The following is an 18,788-nucleotide window of genomic DNA, read 5'->3' as shown; positions in this document are numbered from 1 at the left end:
AAAATGGTTTCCCGGGGGATCCGGGCCCCCTACCATACGTTCGGGGGGACCGAGTGGTCGCCCCTTTCCATATGGCCGGGATGCCTGTCACCGCCTCCCAACACAATCCCCAAGGATGGGAAGACGGACACAGTTCTGAACTTTTGGAAGGCGGGAGGGAGTTACCCTCCCGGCCGTATTTATTAAAATATGAAACAAAATTAAAACATTAAAATAACAGTTTCATATCATGTACAATTTTCATTTATGACATTACGATGCAGACACGTTTATTGGCTAACCTTAACAACTCTCTAATAAAAAGGTTCTCCTAGCCGAGTCTAAACATCCTGCAAATGCATACTTTCTAAATAAAATTGTACATCCTAACATTACGGGCCAACGGCAAGGTCGTAACCGGTGTCAGATCCCTAATACCAGAACTCCCCCCTCACTTGTGAGGGGCGGGCGCACAGAGGACTGTACCTCTGTGCCAACTTCCAATTTCCCTTGTCTTAGCGGGGGCCCCTTATTTAACTCGACGCCATCTTAATGGTCGTCCGAGGACTCGTGTGAGGTGTCTAAAAGGTAGCGTGGACCCCCCTCCCACCCCACACTGCTTATCACATCCGCTGTCGCGGATGTCCTGGCCCCGGGAAATTCGTAGGAGGGGCATCTAGCTGCCTCCTCCCCTGGGAGGGGCCTATGACCGCCTTCCCTTTAGGCGACCCCATACTTAGTGGGTGCCGCCTCCCCGTGTGAGGGGCCAATGGCCGCCTCCCCCCGGGCGCTCCCATCCATAATGGGTGGCGCCCCCCCTCTAGGGATCTTGAAATTACTGCTCACCGATCATGACCTTACCGCCACAGGCCGGATAGTTGACCGGCTATCCGGCCCCCCCACACTCATACTAAAGGTCATGCTTTTACAAACCCCTTAACCATGCTATGAAGTCTCCTATGAGTAAGACATTCCCTCCCCGGGACAAATGGACCCCATCTTCGAGATACATGTGATCCCCCCGAATACATCCATGCGGAATACAATGCAACTGTCCCGAGCGAAACAACCTACTTAAGCTTGTTATTGACTTTCTTTACTGAATGATTCAAAACTGATACAGAGAGGGCCCCCCGCCACACCTTCCTGGGAATCATGTGTGACCATGCTATCGTGCACCCCGGAATCCTTCTCGCCAACCAGCTAACAGTAGATAGAACTCGCTCGAGTAGTACTCGCCGACCGAGTGTCACCAAATCATTGCCTCCCAGGTGTACTATGATTACAGATGGCGGTGACCTTGTCCGCTCTAACAGTCCCTCAACAAAACATTGAAATTGGTCAATACAGAGCCCGCCCCTTCCGTGGAAGGTCACCCTGCACCCGTATTCCCCAACCGCGTGAATCATGTCACCTGCTTTGAATACGTCCCCGGCACGCCTCACGTATGAGTGGCCCACGACCCACACCACTCTTTCCTCAGCCGGTGATCTTTGACCGCTGGTCCCCAGGTGTCGGGTCGACTGCACAGTCCGCCCCGCATAGCATGCTCGCGAAACTGTAAACCAAACAGAAGACAAGAAGCGTGAGTGCATGACATTGGCTTCACATCATGTGCAACCGCACATACCTTTCATAACAGTTCGAGGACCATCGTCCCAATTGTTTCACCTTCTCCACACTCAGACCCCTGGCTGTAGCCTCTGTAGCAGCCCCTATCCTAAAGGAATGTGTCCCAAAATCGCCCGGGTCCAAGCCCGCTGCCGCGATTGCCATTGTTAGTACCCGTTGAAACTGAAACCTAGTCAGTGGGGTGGCGCCGGTGTGTCTCAGCAAGCTTCCTCCCCATGCTACCACCCTTTGCGCTAAATATACCTCAACGCATTTCACCGGGCACATGGGGGACCCTCGCATGCGCTGGACAACAATACTGTCCCCCATAGCACCCTGATCGGTCTTGGACCTGGATATTGTGACTACCATTGAATCACCCTTGATCAGGATGTGTTCCCGACAGAGACCTCCCCCCATATCCTGCGTATTTTTTGCCACCAGCTCACTTACCCGCATAGCCCCATGGAATGCTAATGCGAAAGCGGCCCGGAACAGCACTGCCTCGGACTGGGAGGAACATGTCGCGGGGAGTACCGACATCAGCAGGGACAACCTTTCTAACCCAATCGGGCGCCTCTCGTCTACTCTATGACCCTCGAGGCGTTGCCACCCTCGCAGTTCCTTTTTTACCAGAAAGGACGATGTGGGGTCCTTGATGACATGCGCCTGTGCCACGAATGCAATGGCGGCCCGGTGCCTATTGGCCGTTGCCGCTGATCGGCCTGCCTTGTGCAGTGCAACTAAAAACTTTAGGACATACTCCTCCTGCCCCCAATTATCCCCTCCTGCTGGACCCAAAAATTCACAATAGGAACGAAACGCTCCTTCGTATGCCTTCCTTGTCCTGGGGGCTAGGCTTGCTCCCACGAGGTCCTGTAATCCGGGGCACTGAGTAACCAGAGAGCTTCGGGAAACGGTGCCGCCACTAGGTCCGCGGAAGGTAGATAACCCCTGAAGGCCTGCATGTGGGAACGAGAGAGTGCATCAGCTGCCTGGTTCAGCACACCCGGCACGTGCCTCGCCCTAAACTGAACGTTCAGCCTCATACAAAGTAGTACAATCTCCTTCAGTAATCTCAATATCCACTTGCAGCGTGCTGCCTGATTATTTATACATTCGACTACGGTCATGTTGTCGGACCAAAACACCACTGTGCGATCATGAAACTCATCCGGCCATGCCTTCAGAGCCACCAAAATGGGGAACAACTCAAGAAACCCAATGTTACCTGTGAGCTCACTGGTGTGCCACCACGTCGGCCATGTTTGTGCCGACCATCGATTACCAAAGATGGCGCCAAATCCCACACTCCCTGCCGAGTCAGTCCACAAACCCAGCTCCTCCGAGGATGCTGGTGACTTGCTCCACACCACTCGACCGTTGAAATCCGCCAGAAATGCCAACCATATGCGCATATCCTGGCGAACCTCTGCAGACAGTCTTGTGTGGTGGTGCCCTTCCTTGAGACCGACCATAGCTTGTGCAATAGAGCGGGAAAAGGGGCGGGCCATTGGTATCACTCTAAGGGCAAAGTTAAGCTGTCCCACTGCTTGCTGTAACTGATGGAGAGTTACTTTTCCTTTGCTAATGCACAGTTCTAGAGAGGCCCTGAATTTCACCACTTTTTCTTCGGGCAAACGGAAGCATCCCTCCACTGAATCAAGCTCAATTCCAAGAAACTCGAGTGAAGTCGATGGCCCCACCGTCTTCCCTGGTGCCAATGGCACGCCAAACTGCTTCATGAGAGTGCAAAATTCCAGTAAGGCCTGTGCACATTCCGTGTCACCGGCTGGCCCCAAGAACAAAAAATCATCAAGGTAGTGCATAACCTGGGTATAGCCCGTGGCTCTGGTGAACGCCCATTGCAGAAAACAACTGAATTTCTCAAAATAAGCACAAGAGATGGAGCAACCCATTGGCATACATCTATCCATGTAGTAGCGTCCCTGAAACACAAAACCTAACAGACGCTGATCCTGTGGGTGTACCAGGAGCAACCGGAACGCTGATTCAATATCCGATTTAGCCATCAGCGCTCCGGGCCCCAGGCGATTCAACATGGCGACGGCCTCATCGAAGGATGCGTACCGCACCGAACAGATTCCTGGATCAATCGCATCGTTCACCGAAAGACCCCTAGGAGCCGACAAGTTATGAATTAACCTAAACTCACCTGGGTCCTTCTTGGGGACTACTCCCAACGGTGAACAAACAAAATTAGTGACTGGCGGGTGCCTATATGGGCCAGCAACCCGGCCACGGGCAACCTCTTTTGCAATCTTACTTTCCACCACCGCCGTATGCTGCTGAACCGACAGTTGGTTTTTACACAGTGATTCCCCCCGAAAATCCCCCGCCGGGATGTGGAAACCATACGAGAAGCCGTCTCGCAACACCCCAGCGGAGACATGATCAGGGTATTCATTTAGCCAGGGGATCATTGACATGATATCTACGGGGGTAGGTAGCGGTACCCCTCGGTCGACATTAGACCTGTTTGGCCCCTCCTCTACCCCCAGTATCACCATTCTTGGCTCTGCACGAACTCTCAGGGTGTGAAGAGTGTCCGCACCCTGCACACTCATGCCTGAACTTACATGTCCCTTGTGGCCTCGTGCACTTGCCTCTGTTAAAGTTCCAACAAACCCCTTTTTTACCCCCGTTCCCACCACTCCTTGGTTGGTGGTCACCAGCGGTGCCTCCTCGAAAGGGCGCCGCCGATTGATGGCGGGAAGGCGCCGACCCATTCCCGCCAAGCGAAGACGACTTTGTCGCGCCCGGCAGGAGCTGCTTCTGCCAAGAGATGGAGTCGAGACAATCCCACGTCAGAGATGAATCGTGCTCCTTGGCCTTACGAAACTGAGTATCATAACCTAACCATTCATTGCCCTCATATGTTTCATAGAAATCCATAATACGTGTCTGATAGCAGGCCAATTCGGTCAAAACCTCGGGCTTACGTTCCCCCATAATCGCGGTAAACATCGCAAATGCCCTGGCCCAATTTGAGATCGTCTCATCCACCCTGAATCCCGCCATTTTTGCACGCCACACATTCGGGTGCCATAAATCCTTCTGGCTTTTCACATACTCCACCTCGTGATGGTCAGTCAGGAGAGAAAACATATTCACATACTTATCAGCCCAAATCAATTCTTTCGTGGCCAGCGGAATATGTTGGACCACCATTTCCCTTCTTGAGGGTAACGTTCCCCCCCTCGCCGTTGGCAATGGCTGCTTACCCGAATCCATAGCTGGTCCCGCTGTTTTTCCAACGCCAGACGCCGGTCGTTCTGAGGGAACCTGTGGGGAGACAAGAGGGATATTCGCCTTCGCTGCATCTCTCGATTGCCGCAACTGCTTCATTAGTAACCTGGCCTCTTCGGCCGTGTCTCCTGGTGCCGTAGCACCCTCGTTATTTTTGCCGAGCCATGCGGCTAACTGGGCGGCCAACTCCGGAGGCATATCCTCCCCGTTAGTGGGCGTAACTACAACCGGAATCGGTTGGCCCGCGTCCGGGATCGGAACCGGGGCCTCCACTGGACTAACCGGGCCTGCTGGGGGTGCCTCGGGAACTGGGGCCTCCCCCCCTGCCGCCCTATTTCTGGCCCTTTTACCTCTCCCAGCAGGGACTACTCCCGGCAATGCTGGACCGATGACTGTCTTCGGTCTGCCCGTACCGTTCATTGCAGCCATCTGTTTTTTCATGCTCGCCATATCCTTTATCAACATGCAAAGCATCTGGTCAGTCCCAGCCATCTTTCCGGCCCTCTTGCCAGGCATCGTTGACGGATATTCGATCCTTGATGCATCACGAGGTCCTGGATCCGAGGGTACGGAGTCGCTGAAAGAGAAACACAAGAAATTACAAGTTCTCAAAAATTGTTGTTCCGTCGAGGGCTCACGTGCCACGAGGGGGTGCAGCTTCCAAGCACAGGAACAAGAGGATGCTTCTTTGGATTGTTGCTCCTTTTATTCCTCTTCGGGAGGGCGTGTACCCTCCTCCGGTCCACCTACAGGGCGTGGCCAACGGTGTAGGTGTCTAGGACAACCCTTCTTGGGCGGGAAAAGGCGCGCCCCGGCTACGCCGCTTCGGGCATACCAGCCGAGACACACCCCCGCCCAAAATGGTTTCCCGGGGGGATCCGGGCCCCCTACCATACGTTCGGGGGGACCGAGTGGTCGCGCCTTTCCATGATATTTGCTATTAAAAAACCATTGAAATTCACTGAAAAAACCATAGGTTATAGACCATATATAGTTAGGAATTAGCATTTACAAAACCTTAAAAATTCACTGAAAAACCATAGGTTATAGACCATATATGGTTAGGGATTAGCATTTACAAAACCTTATTTTACTCACACAAAACCATTGAAATTCGCATATATAGTTAGTTGCACTAACTATATATCGCGCACCCGCAATCCACTGCTGATGATGTTACATATTACATCATTCATGACATGGTCAGTGACATCACTGATGACATCACTGATGACAACTCAAATGACATCACTGACAACATCACTGATGACATCATTCATGTGATAATACGATGAACCTCTTCAGACTCTAATATAACCTTAGATACACTCAGTGTAAACAGACACTCACAGATTGTCACTCATCCATGGAGTTACTCGTACACCTAGTCAGTCATGCAAAGAATCAATCACACCTCCATTTCCTCAACTATACAGTTATACACACCTTACTTATTCAAACATATTCTAACACATATTTACTCTCTTATACAATCACTGATACAAGTTTTCAATGATCCATGCAGCCACTCACACATTCACTGGCTCTTATACACAGTAATTTATATATGTCAACTCTCACATGTACTGTGTTTTACATATGTACTTACTTTGGCATGTAGCACTGAGATATCAATTTACTCACCAATACACTCATGCACACAGTCAACCACCCATACAGCTGTTTCCACATGCAGTTTTGAACCCATACATCTAGTGAATCAACTGTTCACACATCTATGCACAGAGTCACACACCTCCCAGCCACCCACACACACACTCACTCTCCCATACAAATACTTGGGCAACCAATCAATAACCCATATAGTTAATCATATAGCTATTGATCAACACATGCAGCAGTTTACAGAACAACAGATATAATGATGCACAAATTAAGACAGTTTAGTCCCTAACCCATGCTCTCAGTGAGACACATTTAATCACTCTCTCATACAGTCAGTCATGCACCTACTAAATCCTTCATCCAGACATTTATACATCCACTCATTCTTCAATATGTAAGACATATTTTAACTTTACAGAAACATACAGTCACTGGATGTTGTCATCAGTGATGTCATCAGTGATGTCACTGACCATGTAACGAATGATGTAATATGTGAATATATATATAGTAGGTATATATAGTTAGGATTTTTTTCCTATGGGATTTCTGAAAATTCTATGTCAAATAACTTTGGCGTTTGTGGACGGAATTGGCTGAAATTTTCAGGAAAATGGCACATTTTGTTTCTGAGCAGCCCCTGAAAATTTGGGGGGGGGTTTCGTCAAGGGGGGCCTGAGAAAAAAGGGAGTCCCAAAACGCATTTTTCCCATTCATTTTTCCATAGGGCAGTTGGAATCACTTTTAGCTCGAACAGCTGAATGGATTTTTACGAAACTTTGCAAAATTGTAGATATGGTTTGCCCGACGTGCCTTTGCTATGTCTCAATATATTTGCTCCAGTGTATTTTGAGAAATTAACGTTTTAAAAAACAGATATATCTGTGACAGCGCTCCGGTTAGCGCCCCGGTTCGCGTACCTGACGCGTAACAGAACTTTGTGAAGTGAAGCTGATTGGCTCTCCGGTGTCTTTCAACATTCTAAACAGTCCGGACCGGCCGCCATCTTGTCTCTCGGTAGGTTCGAGAGACAAGAGGTGGAGAAAAACGAAGGGGGAATTTATTGAAAGGGGGCAAGGTAGACCCCTCCCGACCCCCTAGGAATGATGTGGGGGTTATTAAAGGGTCCCGTGGGGCAAATAAAAAAAAATTGATTTTTCGCGGTAGAAGCGCTTCCCGGTACGCGAACCGGGTAGCTCACCAGTAGCGTAACGGGAGTTCGCCATTTTGTGTTTCGGTTGAATTTAATCACAAGATGGAGGAAAAACAGTGTGGGAAATCGGTATAAGGGGGCACGGGAGACGTATCCTGACCCCCTAGGTTTTCTGAAGGTGGCTGAGGAGGCTCATATATGTCGGAAAAAAAAATTGAAATTTTTCGCGCGGTTAGCTGCCGGTACGCGAACCGGGTAGCGAACCGGGAAGCGAACATAAGTGAAAATTAGTGAAAAAAGGTACATTCGAAATTTAAAAAGAGTAATTATAGTTAAGGTAGCTCTGAAAAGAGCTTTTGGGTTCTGTGTAAGTTCTAGGTACTTATAAGTAGGTACCAATAAACAGTCTTAAATTTTGTATGAAAACTCTGTTTCCCTCATCTGAGAAGTGCACACCATCTCCTCTGTATATATCTTGCATGTAGTAACGCAAGTTATTGTTGTAGATGGCGCCCATTACATGGTCTCTCATATAAGGTGAAACAGACTTATTTACATGCTTCCTCGCTTTCTCAATTTGTGGACAAATTTGATTGGACCACCTCCATTTCTGTCTTTGGCATATATTGGAATATACCAAGGCAGTTTGAGGAAAAAGTGCCATTAATTGCTCAAAGCTGTCATTTAAGAGCATTTCCAGACCTACCCCAGTCAAAGTGCCCAAATCATTTCCTCCACAGTGCACTATTATGAGGTCAGGGTTTGGCAAATGTAAAAAGGTTTTCACCAATGGTATCAATCGGTGACATCTCAATCCTCTTTGGCCATTCAATTTGATTTCCACATTTTTTAAATTGAGGTTGTGTAAATTTCTGTTATCAGCATACCTGTGAGCCCAGTGGATGTAGCTATGCCCAAGAATCCAGACAGAAAACATGGTGAGAGGAGGTTCTGCTGCAGTCAGATGAAGTGTGGGAATGAAATGGCAGTTGAAACAGTAGGAGTTTGTAAAGAAAACAAAATGTGGAGTTTCAGTGCTAATGATTCAGTAGCAGTGATTGGTGGATTTCCATTTCTGAAAACAGAAAGTTAGGGTGCATGGATGTGTTCTTTGAAAGATGTAATTTGAATGGTTAAGAAAAAATTATTTTAAGAAACATTGCAGTGGATTAGCAGGTGTACTGACAGTTCAGAGTTCATTTGAAACATTGTTGTGTGAGCTTGTAAACATGAGAGGTCTTTCAGGATGTAGTTGCTATGGAAAAAGGGCAGAAAGGGCAGAGGGGGGATGGCTGTTGATTTGAAAAAAGTGAGGGAAGAGTTTTGAAAGGGTGACATGAGAGATATGTGTGATGAAATACAGCATTTCTGTGCCTTTGTTGGTTGCAGCCTCTGGAGTGCATACCCTTTGCTCTGCTAAAGAAAAATTGGTGTGTGTCTGAGACTGTTTTGAAACACAGGTAAAGCCGAGGAAACACAGGTAATGTGATTGTGAAATGAGAAAAAATATTTGCACGTTTTTCAATTACATCACCTGTGTTTCCTAACATTACTAATCACATTGTGCAGATGAGGTTTAGGCCTGTCCAGGGAGACAGAGGGGGCCTGGCCTTTGTTCAAGTGTGCAGTGGACATGACTCACTTCATCTGTTGGCTTGCACATGTATTATGTCCTCTGTACCCTTCAACAAGCCAAAATTTCATCTGCAACCCTGAGTAGGCCTCACCTCAAACAAACTTTTGTCACTGCAAGACCTGCCTTTTTGCTCCTAGATATTTCTTGGTTTTACCATGGCTGCCAGACAATCCAGCATATCTCTGGATAGGCCACACCTTATGCTGGTGCAAGGGCCTTGTAAATACGCCCTCATGTGTGCTTGGTAATTTTAAGTCACTTCCCCCTGGTGCAAGGGTCTTGTAAATACGCCCTCATGTGTGCTTGGCCATTCCAAGTCACTTCCTCCTGGTGCAAGGGCCTTGTAAATACGCCCTCATGTGTGTTTGGCAATTTTAACTCACTTCCCCCTGGTGCAAGGGTGTTGTAAATACGCCCTCATGTCTGCTTGGCAATTTTAAGTCACTTTCCCCTGGTGCAAGGGCCTTGAAAATACGCCCCCATGTGTGCTTGGAATTTTAACTCACTTCCCCCTGGTGCAAGGGCCTTGTAAATACGTCTCCTTTGTCTATGTTGGTAAATTACTGTAGGTAGAATTGACAACTAGTGTGTTAATTGTTTGCCTACTGTTATTGGTTTACTGTTTGGTAATAGTGGTGAATAACAATCTTTAAAAAAAATTCCACAGATTTAACTGAAGATCTTTTGAAAATTTTAAAAATGCCCTCAAGGCAAAGGAAACAAAAAGAAGCAAAGCGACTTACACTCCACCTTGGTAAAAATTTGCAGCAGTCCTCTACTATAAAATTGTTTCAAGTCGCCAAAAAAGCTCTGGGTAAGAAAATGAAATCATTTTTAAAAAGAATTTGCAGACAAAAAAATACCAGTATTGAACATGTTTTAGTGCAGAAGAAGAGAGGCAATTTAAAGGAAAAGGAAAGGCCCGTCAAAAAAGTTTCTGCTAGAGCAGGAGATAATTCTGTGCATGGCAGTAGAAGGGAAAATCAATTCAGGGACATTCGTAGGCGAATGTTCCGCAACAGGATAATTGTCAATTTGTTAAAAATTTTTAAGAAAGGCCAACAGAAAGTGGCATTTTATAAGAAAAAGAAAAATGTAGAGAAAATTATTGATCAGGCTTTCGAAATTGAGCGAAAGTTATTTATTTTGGTAATCAATAGAATTAGGAAACTAAACAAGGTAATTTATGATTTCAAATCAAATAGTAGATGGAAGAGAGTAGTTAATCGTAGTAATTTTTGTGAAGTTTTCTCAGGAGAATGGATGCATAGTTCAAGTTGTGAGGCATTTTTCAATGAGGAGAGTTACTTCCAGGACAATGATTTGGTGCATGCAGTTGACACCAGTGGTCGAGCATATGAGGTAAAAGATGGTTGTCCCGTTGAAAAAGAAAAACTTGTGTCTGCAGATGCAGAAGAGGTGTTAGGTGATGATGTTTTAGGAAGACGTCCTAAGGGTCCAGTGTACACCTGGAAATGTAGTAGTATTTGTAGTGTGCGACAGGCTTCCATCAATTTGCTTTGTGATTTTGTTCGTACATTTAATAAGAAAAGTTTAAAACAGAAAATGAAGTTGTTGCAAGAATTAGATCCTTGCAGAGTGAGAGAAGTAACAGGTTTGCATGGGCATTCACTGGCTTGTCTTTCCAGAAGAGTATGCCAGAGTGTTTTTCATCATTTCAGGATGCTTGCAATGCATCATAATAAAGTGAGGAAATTAGTGAGAATGTTGCATTATGCTAAGAGTCCAGCAATTATGCTTAAACAATTGAGCAGTGCTCTTTTGCATGGTTCAGAACTACATGTGAAGAATATTTGTGAAGAAATTGAGTTCTGTTACTTTGCTAGTAAAGTGAACAATGTTGAAATTGACCCAGTAGAAGAAGTTAATGTGGAAGAGAGTGTGCAGATTTCTAATATAGATAAGTTTCACAAGGAAATTTCCATCTTTCAGGTGAAATCAAGTGAGAGGCCTAATTTCACTTGTGTGTGTTGTCGACTGACTTATTATAAGAATCAGACTAAGTTAGTGGATTTATATGCAAAAAGTGAAATGGAAAACAATAGTGAATGGAAGGATTTTGCCACATACTTGATGGTAGAAAATTGTTTTGATTTGGGATCGGACCAACGTATGTGTACTTATTGTTTTAACAAATTAAACCAAAACCGGATGCCTGCTAGAGCAGTTCATAATAATCTGGAATTGGTTAACATTCCTTCTGATTTGAAGGATTTAAATACTTATGAATCTATTTTGATTCAAAGTGTGCATCCCTTTCAGGCTATTGTACGAATGGAGCCAAAGACAGGGAAATTGCCTCCATCAGATTTACAGAGAGGATTAAAGGGAAGAGTTGTTTATTTGCCTTTAGATTTGAAGAAAAACATTAATACAATTGGAGTAGAGAAAGTGGAAGAGGAACCTCTGGTTATCCTAGTTACTGGGGTTCCGACAAAGAGTAAGAAAATCTGGCAAGATTTAGTGGATGTTAGGAAAGTCAAAAGGGCAACATTGTATTTGATAAAAAACAATGAGTACTACAAGAATGTATGTGTTGCAGAAGAGGAAGTGAGTGAAGAAGAAGACAGCGAATTGTGTGCTGGACAAATTGAGAAAGTAGAAGCCTCTAAAAATGAAGAAATATATGAACATTATAGTGTTCATCCTTTGCATTCCAAGGAAGTCATGGGGAATGCTATTGAGTTGTTTCAAATGAAACAAGCCAAAGGGAGCCCCATTAGTGTTTGGGAGGAAAGTTTGGAAGCTCTGTGTTTTCCACAGTTATTTCCCACAGGTCGAGGAGGACGATATGATGAGCGACCTGATCAAATTCCTGCTTCTGAATACCGTACTTTACGATTGTATGCAGAAGATCCTAGGTTTCGTCAATGCATTCCCTATTTGTCCCATCTACTGTTTGAAAGTGATCTGTCTGGACTGTCGCAGTGAACCACATCCTGAAAAGTGGTGTACAACTGGGAAATATCTCAGCAAGGGACTTTATGGATAAAGTCAATGTGCAAGACAGTATTTTGGATTCTCACTTGATTAATCTGATGGCATGTCAGCGTGGTACTAATGAGTATTGGTACCGTGGTCATGGTGACTTAAAATGTATGCTGAGGAACTTAGGAACTCCCACATGGTTCCTCGCTCTCAGCTGTGCTGAGCATGGCTGGGAAGACTTACTTGAATTTCTACGAGAGGCAAATGGAAACATTGAAAATATTGAATTCAAGACACCCGGAGAACTGTGCTCTTTGGATCCAGTGAATGTATGCAGGTACTTCAATCATAGATTTGAAGCTATGATGTCTTTCATCACGAACAAGAAAAATCCACCTCTTAGAGAGGTGTTGGATTTCTTCTGGAGAAAGGAGTATCAAGCAAGAGGTGCTCCTCATATACATATGCTGCTATGGATCAAAGATGCACCCAAATGTGGAACAGATCCGGATGACTTAGTGATGAATTTCATAGAACAGTATTCTACATGTGCTTTTCCAAAGACAAAGGAAGACAAAAGTCTAAGAGAACAAGTTTTACGGTTTCAAAGCCATCGTTGTGGAAAGTACTGTCGTCGTAAATTCAGAAAAAAGAACAAGTACTATACAAAATGTCGTTTTGGATTTCCACGATCGGTGATATCTAAAGGAAGAGTGAACAATTTGATGTCTTCGCTGCGACATAATGTGACAAGGAAATCACCCAAAAATACATACAATTTGAAAAGAAACGAAGAGTCCAAGAACATCAACGTCTACAACCCAGTGATTTTGTCCATGTGGAATGCTAACATGGATATACGTCTTACATCACAAAAAAAGAAAAGACAGAACTTAAGGATATGTGGGAGGATATTTCCCATGAAAAGAGCCTCAGTAAGAAGTTGTACAGTTTCAGTCTGAAGATGTTGTCGCATCGAGAAATCGGAGCTTACGAATGTTATGACCGGTTATCTTCAGCAAGTCTCTATGCCAAATCTAGGAGTATGATTTGGGCAAGTTTTGGTCTTGCTGCAACGCGTAATCGAGTTCTGAAACCTGTACAGGAAATTGAGTATTTGGCGGAGAAGGAGCCAAGCAGTACAGATATTTTGAAGACCAACATGTTGGATACATATTATCCAAATAGAAGCAGTCACCTGGAGAATGTTTGTCTGTATGAGGTTCTACAAAATTACATGTTCAAGAGGAACATCACAGAAGATATTGATAAAGGAGTGTATGCTGTAATTGGAAGTGAGGGATGTCTGGTCAAGCAAAGAAAATGTCTATTCGTAAATCATCGAAAATTGGATTGCGAATCTCCAGAAAGAAAAGAGTTTTTCTATTTAGCTCTTTTGCAACTTTTCAAGCCTTGGCGTGCAGAAGAGGAACTGCTTGGAGATTTCCTCTGTTACGAAGACTCTTTCGATGCAGCCAAGGAGTCCATAGAATGTCCTGTTTTTCCAAAATATCTAGAAATGTTGAATGCTGAAATCGAGCAGGAAGCAACAATTGCAGCCGAGATTGCTAGAGACAGTTCTCAGGACAGTCAGAGTTCTGTTTCATTGGGTCAGGATCCACTAGGAGGACCAGTTATTGAAAATGAAGCTGCCACTGCCATGATTGAAGTGGAAAGAGTCATGGCACATGCTCAGGAGGATGGGGTTAACTTAGAAGATTTGGAAAGACAACACAACATTGAGCAGAGGAAAATATATGACGAAGTTACCAGCCAAATTGATCATGGATTAAGTCATGAGAAGAAAGAGTGCTCATGTACGTCGTTGAAGCCTGTCCGACTGTACGTGAGTGGAGAAGCAGGAACTGGAAAAAGTTTCCTCATTAAAGCAATTTCATGTTATCTGCAGAAAAGGACTGAGTCATCGCTGTCTTGTGTTGTCACCGCTCCAACTGGACTGGCAGCACATAACATTAAAGGTATTACTTTGCATTGGCTACTGATGCTGCCAGTGGAGCATGATAACAAATTACAATACCACAAGTTATTGGGAGATGCTTGTTGTGAAGTATGTAGAGTCCTGAAGAAGATGAAACTTCTTATCATTGACGAAGTAAGCATGGTTTCCAATGTCATGCTTGCCTTTGTGCATTTGAGAATGCAGGAAGTTCTTAAAACAGAGTATGATGTGTAATTTGGTGGCAAACACATCATTGTTTTCGGTGATCTTCTGCAGCTGATTCCAGTGAAAGGACAACCAGTGTTTAAACTGCTTACGCATGAAGATACCAGGAAGTGCCTAGGGAGCATTGGCAACGTTAACATATGGTTAAACTTCAATTATGCTGAGCTGCGTGAAAATATGCGTCAGGCGAAGGATGAAGATTACAAGAATATTCTACAAGATGTTAGAATCGGGAAAGTGACCGATCGTGGGAAAGAAGCTTTACATGCACGATTACTGTCAAATTTGTATCCAGAAGAAGACTTTCTGTCAGAGAATAGTTTCCAGAAAATTACTGAGAAGAAATCTGGAATATGTTTGATGCCAACTCTTGCAGAATGTTCCATCTTCAACAACAAAATGTTGAATTTAGAAAACCAAGAGATTGTGAAACTGGAAGCTATTGACAGAATAGAGCATATGGGAGCAACAATTATTTTGTCTGAGAATTTGAAATCTAAATTGGATTCATTAGAGAAGACTATATCTAAAACTGCTGGTTTTGAAAAGACTGTGAATGTGTGCTTAAATTGCCGTATCATTTTGAGAAGGAATTTACATGTTGAAAGAAGTCTGGTAAATGGATCAATGGGTAATGTTGTTAATTTTGAGAAATACAGAAATAGAGATGGAATTGAATTTTTAAAAATTAAATTTGATGGCATTGAGGAAGTACAGCTAATTGGGCGTTGCACAGCTAGGTTTTTGCTTGTAAAAGACTTATAAGTTGCTGATATCCCGCGAGTGCCGACACTGACACTGACAGGTAAAAAAGCCTTGTAAACCGTAGGTTGCCTCATGGTTGCCTGCTCAGCTACTTTGATATCAGCAACCACGTCGGCTTCCGCAGACCTTGCTGTGGTTGAGTCAACCACCGCCCCTGCTCCACAACATTTGGATCAAGACGGCGCTATGGACTCAGCTCTGACAGTACCGGTAAGCGTGGAGGCAACGGTCACAGCAAACGAGCAAGGGGCGGGGCAAGGTGCTTCAAAGCAGCCGGGAGGAGTAACGCTGCAGGCGGATGGTGCGGAGCGGGGGAAGAATGAGAATGAGAGTGATTCACTGGAAGGGGAGAAACAGGCTGTGAATCAAGTGCAAGTGGACAGTATCGCCCAAATGGAAGCAACACTAACTCGGCAGGAGCAAAGGGCGGTAAATAATGGCAATAATGGCAATTGTCAGGACGAAGAGGGGACTGTCTCTGTGTGTATGGACAAGGATATGGCATCAATAGGGGCATTAACAGGGAAAGAAAGAGCAGAAATACGGGCTGAAGTCATGGTCCTTACTCCAGAAGATACTACGGGGGAGGGGTCTACTCAAGGACTTACTAAATCCGGACCCATGATAATAGTGAATGACATGGCTATTGTAGATTCCGATGGTCCTTATTCAAAAAAAGGAGGCCAGTCCAGCAGGCACCCTTTGACAATTCCAGGCTCTCCTTCCGATGAATGTTTTTTTTCTGTAAATGAGGGTGAGGAGGATGAGAAAGAGGAGGAGGAGGAGGAGGTGGGCGGGGAAGAGGAGTTGGGGGGAGCACTTCTGTAGCCTCCTCAAGCTCTGTGGAGACAGAGAATGATCAAACAATGTCTGGATTAGCTACAGAGGCAGTCGTCACATCAGAATCTGGAGAGGTTTCGGTACAAAAGCTATCTGCTAAGCGTAAGTCAAAAATTTTGACAAAAAACGAAGGAAATCAAAAAATATTGTAAGTCCTATAAATACTGATATTGCAAAGCGACTGGAATGGGATTACTCTGCGACGTCACAGATGTACCAAGAGACTGCTGGGGTCACAGGAGATAAAAATATGGGTACTATAGAAATATCAGAGCAAGATTTAGAACAAAGACAGAGGCAGAGTCAGAGTCAGTCTCAAGGGCAATCATCACCTAAAGGGTTTGAAATGATGTTTTCAATGTTGAAGCAGATACAGACTGAGGCGAGAGTGGAAAGCCGTAGAGCTAGGCAGGAAAGTAAAAAGATACAAGGATCTCTCCGCAAAGTAAACAAATTATATGCAGATTTGTCAGGGAGAGTTACAGAGGTTTTAAGAAAGAACCGGTATGTTGGAGGATGAAATGAAGAAATGGCAGGAGTTCAGGCAGGAACAAGAGAAGACTACATCAGATGTCCTATGGAAATTGGAAGAATTTAAAAATAGGCAGCGCAGAAATAATATCAGACTCTTGGGTATTGCGGAGGGGAAAGAGGGGCAGGATGTGAGATCATACGTTATTGAGCTATTCAAGGGTGCACTTCCTGGCATAGAAGGCTGGGATTGGGAATCGGAGATACAGCGTGCACATAGATTTCCATTTACACAGAGAAAGGGGGATGTATCAAGCAAACCTAGAGCAAAGCTTATATATGTTGGTAATTATCTGCTGAGAGAGGAGATAATGGCAAAGGCAAAACCACAGGCCAAGTGCAGATATAAAGATGTTGAGTTTTTTGCTAGGCCTGACTTCTGCCACACAACTGTAGAAAGGAGGTGGAGGTTGCGGGAGCTGATTGTGCCTTTTCAGAAAATGGGATGTGAGGCGTACCTGATGTTCCCTAGCAGGCTAAAAGTGGTAAGGGATGGACAGTTTAAAATGTTTTATTCTGAAATTAAAGCTCAGGAGTTTCTGATATGGTTGAAAAAGAATAGCCCACAGTCCCAGACACAGGCTGATAAAGAGCGAGCAGTAGCTCTGGTGGCGCAAGGAAGCACGAAGCCGTAAAAGCACACAAATAGGATAAGAAGTACAAATGATTATAGTAAAGTAAGTTAAGAAGCTGTATATATATAGGATATTTTCATCTTGTTTGCATAGGCTGGTATTAAGGAAGGGGGAGTGGGGGATACGGTGTTCTCAGACAGTCACAACTGCCACATATAGGTCAGTAGGGGGGATGGGATAGTCAGGGTGGGAACTCAGGGGGGGGATGGTGGGGGGGTGAGGAACAAAAATTTTGGAGATATTGTAGAGGAACAAAGGAAGCAAGTCAGAAGATAATGACTAATAAAAGAAAACTGTATGATTTTTATATGGCTGTTAGTTCACCATGTATAAGGTTTGAGCTGTGTATTGATATAAGAAATGTCGACTCACTTAATACCCCAGAATGAATACTCGAATAATGACATGGAATGTCTGTGGGTTAAATGACAGACTAAAGATATAGAAGGTGGCTATTTTAATTAAGAGTCTTAGACTAGATTTCCTAATACTGCAAGAAACACATATCCAGGTGTCTGAAATTCATCTGCTTGAACAATTGGGACTTTCTGTATTAGCGTATTCAAGACAGGGGTGTAGGAATAGGGGAGTGGCAGTACTATCAAGACAGAGAGACATCACTACTAGGAAAAAATGGGAGGATGTTTGGGGGAGATGGGCTCTGATAGAATGCCTGGTAGGAGAACAATGGATAACTCTTGGTTCTATATACGGATCTACAGGAGACGATGCGGAAATCTTTGAACAGGTCGATATAGAGTTGGCAACTTGGGCCCCATATGTAGTACTAGGAGGGGACTTTAACATTAATGGCGCAGGAGGCCTGGGATTGGGGTTAGGACCCCCAGTTAAATACCAAGGAAGGAAAAGAAGAGTGTTTCAAGCAGTTTGCTCCCTAGCCAGGAATAATGGGTTACTGGATGTTTGGGATACTCTCAAACCAGGAGAGGATGGATATACGTATTACTCTGCACCGCATAAAGTAAGTGCAAGATTAGACTATTTTTTGGTCAGTAGTCAGGGTGTTGATGGTGCACATATTGAGAGATTGCCAAGATTATTGGTGGAGCATAACCCCCTGATTATTAACTTAAAGGGATTATCAGTGGCAAGGGGGGGCTCGGTGTGGACTTTTGAAAGAGCACTGTTGGAAGATGAGGCATATATCCAGCATATGAAAATTTGGGTAGCAGAATACCTGACAATAAATAGAGACACAGCAACTGTAGGTATGGTCTGGGATAGTTTTAAGGCTGGGGTGAGGGGAGAGACTATAAGTTTTGGAGTAAGGAAAAGGAAGCAGTAACAAGAGAGAAGTCAGGCCTTAAAAAGGGAGATACTATTAGCAGAGGAAGAAGTGAGTAAGGGTGTAGATTCACCCAATAGTAATGGGTGTGTGCCAAATCCTGCTATAATTAAGTTAGCGAAATTGAGAATGGAAGCAGAAGAATATATAACAGCAAAGGCAGCAAAACAATATGTGACTAATAGGGAAAAATGCTATGAGTTGAGTGACCGAGTAGGCAGAATATTAGCAGTTAGAGCAAGACAAAAAGTATCGCTTGGAGAGATAAAGGCAATAAAAGACAGCTCGGGAAAGGTGGTAAC

The sequence above is a fragment of the Lissotriton vulgaris genome, chromosome 4_1 (genome assembly GCF_964263255.1).
Source record: "Lissotriton vulgaris chromosome 4_1, aLisVul1.2, whole genome shotgun sequence".
Taxonomy (NCBI): domain Eukaryota; kingdom Metazoa; phylum Chordata; class Amphibia; order Caudata; family Salamandridae; genus Lissotriton; species Lissotriton vulgaris.
Note: the sequence above shows the minus strand (reverse complement) of the source record.